At 46.2% G+C, this 9,745-nt stretch overlaps 1 long non-coding RNA gene across 1 annotated transcript; it reads left to right on the plus strand.

Annotated features, from left to right (window-relative positions):
- Nucleotides 1-3,103: 3,103 nt before the first annotated feature.
- On the plus strand, nt 3,104-9,409 carry LOC139679989 (uncharacterized). Its single transcript, XR_011699285.1, has 3 exons — nt 3,104-3,361; nt 8,265-8,532; nt 9,227-9,409. It is a non-coding gene; the product is annotated as an uncharacterized lncRNA (long non-coding RNA).
- Nucleotides 9,410-9,745: the final 336 nt, after the last annotated feature.

Consider the following 9,745-nt stretch of genomic DNA (forward strand, 5'->3'; position numbering starts at 1 on the left):
TTTTGTTCAGGGGTTATCTGCTGGAAGTCTGTGTTGTCCCATGCACAGAGAGATCCAGATTTTGACATGAGCCTGAATGCCATCACATTTTAAGTGTGAATGTAATGATTTACTTCCATCAATATATCATTTCGATCCTGTGGCATCTACTTTCCTATGACAATCTTTATAGGTAGGAATAATAAGGATGCTTTCCTGGTATATGCTCTTAGAGCAGTAGCAGATCTAGGACACTAACAGAAAAAGTTGTGAGGTGAAAGCTGGAGGGATATTTATGGTGGAAAGGGTTATTTGTATTTAAAAAAATGTGCACTACCGCAGCATCTTTGAGGAATACCAGACAGAAGTTTGCAGTTTCAGGAATTGTGATGTGAACAGCAAGCTTTTTGCAGTACTTAATTGTCTTGAAATCTGATTTCCAAAGGTAGCAGCTTTAATTTCATTTGTCCTTTGCTGGGGATCCCATGGGAGTGTGAGCTTCAGTCTCCAATAAATCAGGAGATCACCATGCACTGTGGGCTGAGTCTCAGGCTCAGTGGGACTCTCTCTCTCTCCTCACTGGGCTTTGGGTGGAGCCTTTGACTCTGAAATGGATATCATTACAATAGCCTTAATTCTTTTTTTCTAAGGAAATACAGCATTTAAGGCAATATTGCTGCCAAAACCAGGGAATGAATGTGTGCTCTGCAGTTCGCCTGCTCCTGCCCCTGGACCACCTCCTCCCTCTGCCCAACTGTGGTCCTCAGGGATGTGGCAGCTGTGACCTCTGCAGCCACTGCTCCTGTCTCAGGGTATTGTGGCCCTGCGTGTTCCCCAAACGCACAGTGGCACAAGCAGAGCTGCTGAGAACAAGCCAACATCCTTCCCAGAATAACTCTACAAGCAAATCTCTGACCCAGGGACCCCTGGAGTCACTGAGCTCTTCTGGCTGTGAAATCTCACACTGAGCACATAACCTTTACTTTTGCTGGGTTTCTGCAGGGTTTAACCACTCCACTGGAGTGCAAAGTGGGCTCTGATGGTGCCTGAGGGGCGGGCAAAGGGGTCAATGTGGAAGCAGTTGCAGAAAAATTGCCTGTTCTGGCTAGTTTTACTTTGGGTTTGCATTTCCTTGGGTTACTTTCTGAAGATGGTTTAATTTCCTATGTGCTGCTTGTACTTTGCTTATATTTCTTCTCTTCAGCCTCTCTCAATGATATCCTGGTGCCTGCCTTCTCGACAGTAATAACAGCTGCAATATATTTAATAGCTACCCATTGCCAGCCTCTCTCAGCCTTCTCTACAGACTCCCCAAGGTACCAGATGCATAATGCATTTCTCAGCTGGAAATCAGACCTCACTAGGATCTGCCCTCTTGAAAAAACTCCTTTCTGGCAGGTTCTCTGGCTCTCTGGGAATTAGTGTGTGCAGAGGCACCAGGACAGGTGGTTTCCTTTCTCTATTTGTGTGTGAAGTACAAGGCCTGGAGCTACATCAGCTGCTGCAGACAAACATGCTCACCTTATTCACCCAAAGCAGTGCCAAAATTGTGTCCTCTCTGCAGAGTCACTGATGGGACATGTTGTCCTGTCCCCAGCCATTAAAGCCACTGAGGAGTGGAGATGCAGGGATGGAGCTGGGTAATAAGAGGGAGATTTTGGTATGAGAGACAGGAAAATGCAGAAACCAGTGTAGCAAAAGCCTAAACAAAGAAAATCTGTTAAATCTTCCTGTGGTGAACTTAACCCAGCTAACCCAGGCTGACCAATAACACTTTGGTGTGGCCAACCTAACTTCTCAAAGGCACCTGGTCTGACCAGCCTTTCACTCTATCCTAAAAATTTTGCCAGATATAAAGGCCATGGCAGGGTTACATTTGCCTTAAATTTTAATTTTTTCAGGACAAAGTAAGTAATTTCATCATTTATTGGCTATATACAATCAAAGAATGATTTAAAGCAATTTGCTTCTGTGAATTTCTGCACCTTTTGGTGACCTTCAGGACAGGCTTGTTTCAGATGAGAAATTCATCAAATGAATTGAAGGTTTAATTAAAAAAAAAAAAAAGAAAAAGAAAAGGCTGTGCTAGAGCTGGGAAATGAACCCAGGAATGTTGACTTTGAACTACATGAAACCAGTTGCACTACAGTAGCATGCCTGGTACTTGTGCTTGGTTTTCAGCCACAGCTTTAAAGTTTGGCCAACAAAGTTAAGAAGTCAGGAGGGGGGTAATTTCTATTCTTCAGATGAGGAGACTGAGAAATCTAAAAGCCTGGTGCTTATTATTGCTCTTTATTTGATGGAGTGACTCATATAGCACATAGCTTCAGGAGCAGGTTTGGGGAAAGCTATAGCTGAAAACACAGCCAGCTGTAAAAGGCTAGCCATTTCCTACACAGCCTCTACTTCAAAAGAATGAAATAGATGTCTTCTTTTTTCTGTCCAAAAAGTCACTGCAGAAGCAGCTTTCTTTTGTTATCTCCCAATAAATGTGTCTCTGTAATAGTGGAATTTACTGCTGGGGGTGTGTGTTTCTCACCACTGCTTCCCCTTACAAAGGAGCTAATCTATCTTGTGCTGGGAGAAGGCAAATGATGTCATGTTTCCTGTATTTCAGCCTACTTTCCAGCTGCTGCAGAAAGGCAGGGCTCTAGGTAAACATTTCACTCTGCAAGAGCAGAGCAGGAGCTGCTTCCTCTGGCCGAGCCAGGGCTGGGCTGGGTTGGTGCTCCAGGGGCAGGACAATGGTCACAGCATTCCTGACAGCTCCACTCCAGCCTGGATTGGCTTTTCCCTTTGGGCTACCTGACCTAACCCCTCGATGGGCAGCCCAAGCACAAGGGATGACCCAGGCTGGGATGCAATATGAGGAACCAGCATTCCTGCCCCATATGCCCTGCCCTGGGGGGGCAGGAGCTCAGCGAGTCAGGGCGCTCAGCCTTGGCACAGCCCAGTGCCCAAAGTTTGCAGAGCACTGCCTGATCTAGTTTTACTTTCAGCAAGAGAGTCCTTGACATTCATTAATGCTAAATTCACTCTCACCTTTTAATCAATGAAATGGAAAAACAACAAAACAGGAATGCATAAGCAAGTCTGACTTTTTTTTTCTTTATATCAGCAGTTTAACAAGCCCAGGACAACACCCGCCTGCGTGCCGGATTCGCCCAGGCAATTATCACAAATGCAGATTGAATAATTATGCATGCAAAGACCCGTCTGGTACCTGCCACAGGCAATGACTCAACCCCTGTGCAGGTGCACGTTCTGCCTCCTGTGCCACCGCCTGCTCCTCCTGCACCGCACGGCCGAGGGGCTGCCACCGACCACTGCGGGGGAATCCAGCTCTTCCCAGCACCTCACTGCCTTGGCTCCCCAAAGACTGGTGAGTGCCCAGGGCACACATCGTGTCCTCAGCATTAGAGCCACATGCAGGGTGCAAGGAGGGTCCCCGGGGTGCTGGGACCCTCTGTGTCAATGTAGGGTTCTGGGGGCTGCAAGTGATGGCAGGATCTGCTGCTGCTTCTTAGAATCATAGAATCATAGAATCGATTGGGTTGGAAAAGACCTCCGAGATCATCAAGTCCAACCCTTGGTCCAACTCCATCCATTTACCAGATCATGGCACTCAGTGCCACGGCCAACCTGCATTTAAAAATCTCCAGGGATGGGGAATCCACCCCCTCTCTGGGCAGCCCATTCCAATGCCTGAGCACTCTCTCTGGAAAGAATTTTTTTCTGATATCCAACTTCAATTTCCCCTGGCAGAGCTTGAGCCCATCGTGCCCCCTTGTCCTGTTGCTGAGTGCCTGGGAGAAGAGACCAACCCCCACCTGGCCAGAACTTCCCTTCAGGCAGTTCCAGACAGTGCTGAGGTCACCTCTGAGCCTCCTCTTCTCCAGGCTGAACACCCCCAGCTCCCTCAGCCTCTCCCCATAGGGCTTATGCTCCAGTCCCTTCTCCAGCCTCGTTGCTCTTCTCTGGACTCGCTCCAGCCCCTCAATATCCTTTCTTGCTTGCCCTAACCCCATTTTGGAGGCACAGTGATGGAAGGAGGGGTGCAATATAAAGCCTGGCTTTCCCCCATTCCTCTGGCAACAGACCTTCCTAGGTCCCATCCTGGCATTTACTCCTCAGCAGTGCTGTCCCTTCCTCAGCATTGCTGCCTGCAGCCCCACAGCTCTGCTGCCTGCACTGCCTCTCTGTAATTCTGTCCCTTGCCTGTGCACCAGCAGCATATGACTTTCCTTATATATTATACCTTGAGTGCAATACAAGAAAATAAAAATGAGTAACAGCTTGTTTCCTAGCCCTGTATGGAGCAAAAATTTTGATGAATGGGCAGACTACTTGCATGAAAAAGAGCATGAATAATTTGCAATGAATAATATTCAAGTGTTACCTTTTTTTTCCACTCATAAATTGCTTGCAAATTTTTTTCCCCCGAGCAGTTAGTCACCAGAGCAAATACAGAGCAGCTTGGTGGAAGCATTTGTTTTCTGCTTCTCTGAGCTGTGGTTAGACATGCTGGTCACTCTGATGGATGGGGAAACTCATCCTGGCTTGATTCTTCAGTAGACACCTCATGATTCCCAGGGCTTTGCATGTGTTTTTTTCACAAGCAATGGCAGATGCTGAAAAAGATGTTTGTTTGCTACTGTTTGTAATTTACAAATGATTGCTTCTGTAGGTCTCAGCCAATACTGGAGCTTGACAGAGACCCAGGTTAAGAATGAATTATTTTATGAGAAATATATGTTGATCTTAATGCTGCTACAAAGTCACAGTCCACCATTTCACCCCATTTCTCTGGAGCTTTGCTATTAACAAATAACATCCCGATCTTGTGGAGAAACTTTGGGGAGGTAGAGGGTGAGGATGGGACTCATGGGTCATGGGTGAGGCTATTCCTCACCTATGCCACTATTTGTCCTGCTTGGATTAATACAGAAGGTTGCCATTTCTGACCTGCTCCCACATGGAATAGCTGAGAGTTTAATTTCATCCTTGCACTCCCCTGTCTGTCATCACCTGTGCTGAGAGACACTTTATATCCCCCATGGGTGAGCTCTGTCTCTCTCACATTTTTGCCTTTCCTCCCACTGGGGTGTTGGTGGGACAGGTGTCCTGGGGCAGGTGTGCCCTGGGACAGGCTGTGGGAAGGGGTGGAGGTGCCAGAGGTGTTTCCACTCTGTCCCCTGTCCCTGTGGCAGCTGCTCAGCCCTGGGGAAGGACAGAAGTCAGCCCCTGCCCAGTGGATGGTTATTTGCACGTGAGCTGCATCTCATCTGACATTTTTCACTCTGAAAAAACCCCTGTGCATGGCTATGCAAGCTGGTGTGTATCCCTGCCCTGCCTTTGCTGGCTTCTCTGGCTGAGCTGAGGCCAGCAGAGGGTAAGGAACGTGCCAGAGGTCATTGTGTCATGCCCAAGTTGCCCTGCTCCTGGTTCTGGGCATCATGTGGACATTGCAGTCTAAGTTATTTTGGGATCTCTCCCCCACCTCTCCTATTTTCTATTCTTTTTCCATTGACCTATTCTAATAAGCTGAGATACTTTCCTGTTTTCTTCTTTTCCTTGAACTCTAAGGAGTGGGAAGGAATGACCTCTCTTTCATGCACATGATTGCATTTTAAACTTTAATAGCTTCCATACCCTTTTCTAGGAGGTGCTCTGCTCAGCTGAAGGTCTGTGCATTCCACTCACATTTAGGGAGCAGCCAGAAGATGATGGAAAAGTACAGTCTGTGTATCAGATCTTCTGCATGATGGATGCTTCAAATTTAAGCCACACTTCTTTCCAAGCTGAACATATGTGAGGTTGAGGTTCATCTGATAGAGCACTTATTGGCATTATGCAGCTGTAAAGAAATCTGGTTTGCCTCTGAAAAAATCAGAGTGTAATGTAGCTAATGCTAATTAAGAGATATCTTAATAATGTGCAGTGATTTCTTAATAGATGCCAAGAGAATAGGCTTAAGGGGAGGTAGGGAAACACACCCAAAAACCTGCTTTTGCTTTGTCACAATTCCTCCTCTGAAGTGCAGAGGAATGTTTGATTTCTGGGTGTGTGTGTCTGGCAAGAGAAGCCAAAGCAATCGAGATGACAACGTTCTGATTATCCTAAAATGAATATTTTTTTAATATTTTGAGTTTAATGACTGATTTCCTCTTAGCACTTCGTTCACTAACCATGGCCCTTCTCTCAGTAAATGGAGATGGCTGGGATGCAGGAGGAATGACCAAGGAAGGGTGGTTTGTTAACATGGATCCCAGAACAGAGAAGTTAAAGCCCAACTTGCTTCCTGGTTGTGAGAAATGTGATTTGCTCCTGGGTGGAAAGCTGAGTTATGAACTTTGATGTTATGAACTTTGATGTGACAGTAACTGTTCAAAGGGGTGGGAAAAGGATGTGTGAGAAGTCTGCAAATATCAGAATAAGGGCTTTTAGCTTATAGATGCTGTCTTTCTCTCACTTGGTGGAGTTGTCTCTTCTCAGAGGCAATTAACTGCATCTAGGACAAGGAACAGCTGAGGTGTCTTCTCTACTGCTCTTACTGGAAGAGCCTAAATTGCCAGGTTATGAAGGAGAATTGAAGTGTAAAGTGTGAGGGAGACATTGGGCCAGACTTTTAGACTGTTCATAATATCACAGGCAAAACAAGTGAACAACCCTCTGAAAAACAACTTATTGCCTGAAGTAATTGCCATATTCTTAAATTTTCTTCATTCATTCCACTAAGTCCATGGTGAAAACTCACTCACCATTGAAAAAGTCATTGTTAGACAGTCCTTCTGGTACTGAACCTGAGATTTCCAGACCCTGGTGTTTCCCACCACCTTGGGGACGAGTCCCTGTGGGGTGGGAAGGCCACCCAGCAGACACTGGTGCTCTGAGGATGAGGGCGCAGGAGGGGTGGGGGTGGCTGCATTGCTGAGATCCTCACCACCTCTAGGCAGCTCCCCCTGTTTTCTAACCATCCTAGGAGGGGTATGAAGACTTCACACTTGGTTGTGGAGCAGAAGATAAGAGCAGAAGCTGGAATCCAACTTGCAGTGGATAAAATACTAGAGTGGTGGCCTGGTCCCCACAAACCCATCCAGACCACCTCTAAGGATCAGCTGGCTTTGCTTCCAGCCCCAGCTGAGATGAATGACATTCCAGTGCTCTCCAGCAGGCTGCTGCTGCTGCTCCTTTTATAGCTGTTCCCTGATTACATCAAGCAGTTTAGCCTCTTGCATTTGCTTTTGTAAATCCAGCCGGGAGGGCAGGTTGGGATGGGAAGTGAGGATAAGAGCCGGAACCCCACCTTGCACTGTGAAAGTGCAGTGGAGGGTTAGCAGCAGCAAATGATGTCTCTGCAGCCTCTGCTTCCTCTGCCATGAGAGTTTGCATTGTGGAGCAATGAATACATAATTCATTCCCATCCACCAGGGAAATGCCCTGGTAGCACCACACAGGCATCCTCAGCACAGAATTGCAGGAAGAAAGGAGGTGCTCACACGAGTTTTAAAGATACACAGCCCTGTAGGAGGGATGTGGGAGATGCATTCTGAGTGGGAATGGAACAATATGCCTATTTGGCTGGATTCTTTGTAACCTTTTTTTTTTTTACCACAAGCATCCAACACTATTGATGGTTTGCCATAATTTCAAAACACCTTTACTCTGGCTGCCAAAAAGTCCAGCAGGGCTACAGGGCACAGCATCTCTCTCCTCACAAGTTTTCTGAGGGACAAGCCCTTCAGTGGGGCATTAAATGCCAGCCCAGCAGACAAGATAGGACAGAGGCTGGAGAAGTTCTTTGCATATCTTCAGCTTCGGGATGCTCATGTTTAGCCCAGCTTTGACTTTGTTCTTCTTTTTTGAATAAGAACAGACTTCAGAGGAAATCATCCATCCCAAGTGAAACACCATCAGGGCTTGTACTCAGCTCCCCAGGGCAGTCTCTCACCAGTCACTGCCTTTTCCAGCACAGTCTTTTATAGTGGTTGTGATGGACTTGTTCTCACATCTTTGTATAAGGTCCCTTTGCTGAACAGTGAAGATGGAAAAAGCCTGGCGAGATCCTTTGGCCTGTCTCCCTTTTCTGAAACAGGAGTAATTTTATACTCAGACCTTTCCTGGTGAGCAGTTGTCCAACACACACTGAAGAGCACCCAGAGAGGAGCATTCCCCTTAGCCTGCCCAAGACAGCATGTGAGGGGAAACAGTCCCTGGAGTATCCATTGTTTCTCCACATATTAACCTTAAAAGTTCTATTGTGAAATTTCTTCCTATTTCTTCAGCAGATTGGAAAGCAGAAGAGCTGAGTCACCCCTCTAGAAGACACTTCCCACAGCAGATGTTCCACCATGCAATCCTCATATTTCTTGTCCTCGTTGCTGGAGGAGCTCCTGTGTCACCCCCAGGCCTGGATAGAGATGACACAGTCCCATCCCTCCAGTCACGTTGCTCCAGCAAAGATAAACTCCCTGCTTGGTGTTTGCTGCGGAACAAGTAAATCCTCTCTGTTTGGAAGCATCCCTGTCTGTATTGAGACCTTGCCTTTGAAAGGTGATAATGTGAAAACCATCCTGCTGTGTTTTGCAATGAAGATCTATTTGCATTTGTTATCTGGGAGCCGTCCATCATTTCTAACACTGTGGCTTGAGGGTGACTCTTCTGTGCTCCTCTCTGGCACTGCAAGCCAGTTTTATGCCAATAATCTTGGATGACAGTTATCGAGATCTAAATTCATCCTCCATTTCTGTTATATATTGCCAGTGATTTAAAGCCACTTTAATATATATTACCTGTGATATAAAGTCACTTAATTGTCTTGTTCTTCTTCTGTAACATAATTCTGCTTTTCCTCCCTGTCATCTGCCTGCTCTCCATGGATCAGATGGTGGTCCAGGCAGGGCTCTCTTGGGTGCAGGTGTCTCAGCAGACTGGAACCAATAAAGTACTTTGGGTGATTAACTCCTGAATTTGGAACTAAAAATATTTCAGTTTCCCCCAGTTCACTGCTAACCAGACTGTGAGCTTTGTGAGATCTTCTGCAATATTTAAATCCCAATTTCTTGACTTCATTGATTATGTGAGAATCTTGGCTTCTGGATTTTCTGAATTATTTTTTCTTGTTTTTCTAAAGTACATCACTAGCACCAGTGCTAAAAAGACCCAGAGGGTGATGTCCCCAGAGGGCTGGAATCTGTTATTTCTTCAAATACAAAGAAGTTTGGGCTAATACCATGATCTTCCCCAGGCTCAATGCATCAGTCTTGTGCATGGGGATGGACCTGTGCAGAATCAGCACCAGAGCCAGGAGAGAAGTTACTTTTCCTGCCTGCAGATCAGCTGAAATCCACATCCATCCATTCAACACAGAGCAGAGGCAAAAAAAGAGTCATCAATGACCCAACCAACCAAAGGCAAGTCCTGCCAAAAGCCCCAAACCCCAAGGCATGGGAGGAAGCACTGGAGGATGTGCTCAGGGCAGACATGCAGCACTCAGCACCCAGGGGCTTGGAGCACAGAGTCCCTTGGAGCTGACACTATCCATACAAGAACTGAGTCCCATTAGTTCCCTTTGGACATCCTGCTGCTGTAGACAATGCATCTTAATCATGTTTCTCTGTTGTTACCTGCTGACACAATGTATATATTTGGTATTAAATAACTGTGTCTGGGAAAGGTAATATATACATATTTAAAGGAAACATTTTAGAGCCCAGAAAAGTCAAAGCTCTTTGTTCAGGATTCCTTCTGTGTGCTCCAAAATAGC

The sequence above is a fragment of the Pithys albifrons genome, chromosome 17, assembly GCF_047495875.1.
Source record: "Pithys albifrons albifrons isolate INPA30051 chromosome 17, PitAlb_v1, whole genome shotgun sequence".
Classification (NCBI taxonomy): Eukaryota; Metazoa; Chordata; class Aves; order Passeriformes; family Thamnophilidae; genus Pithys; species Pithys albifrons.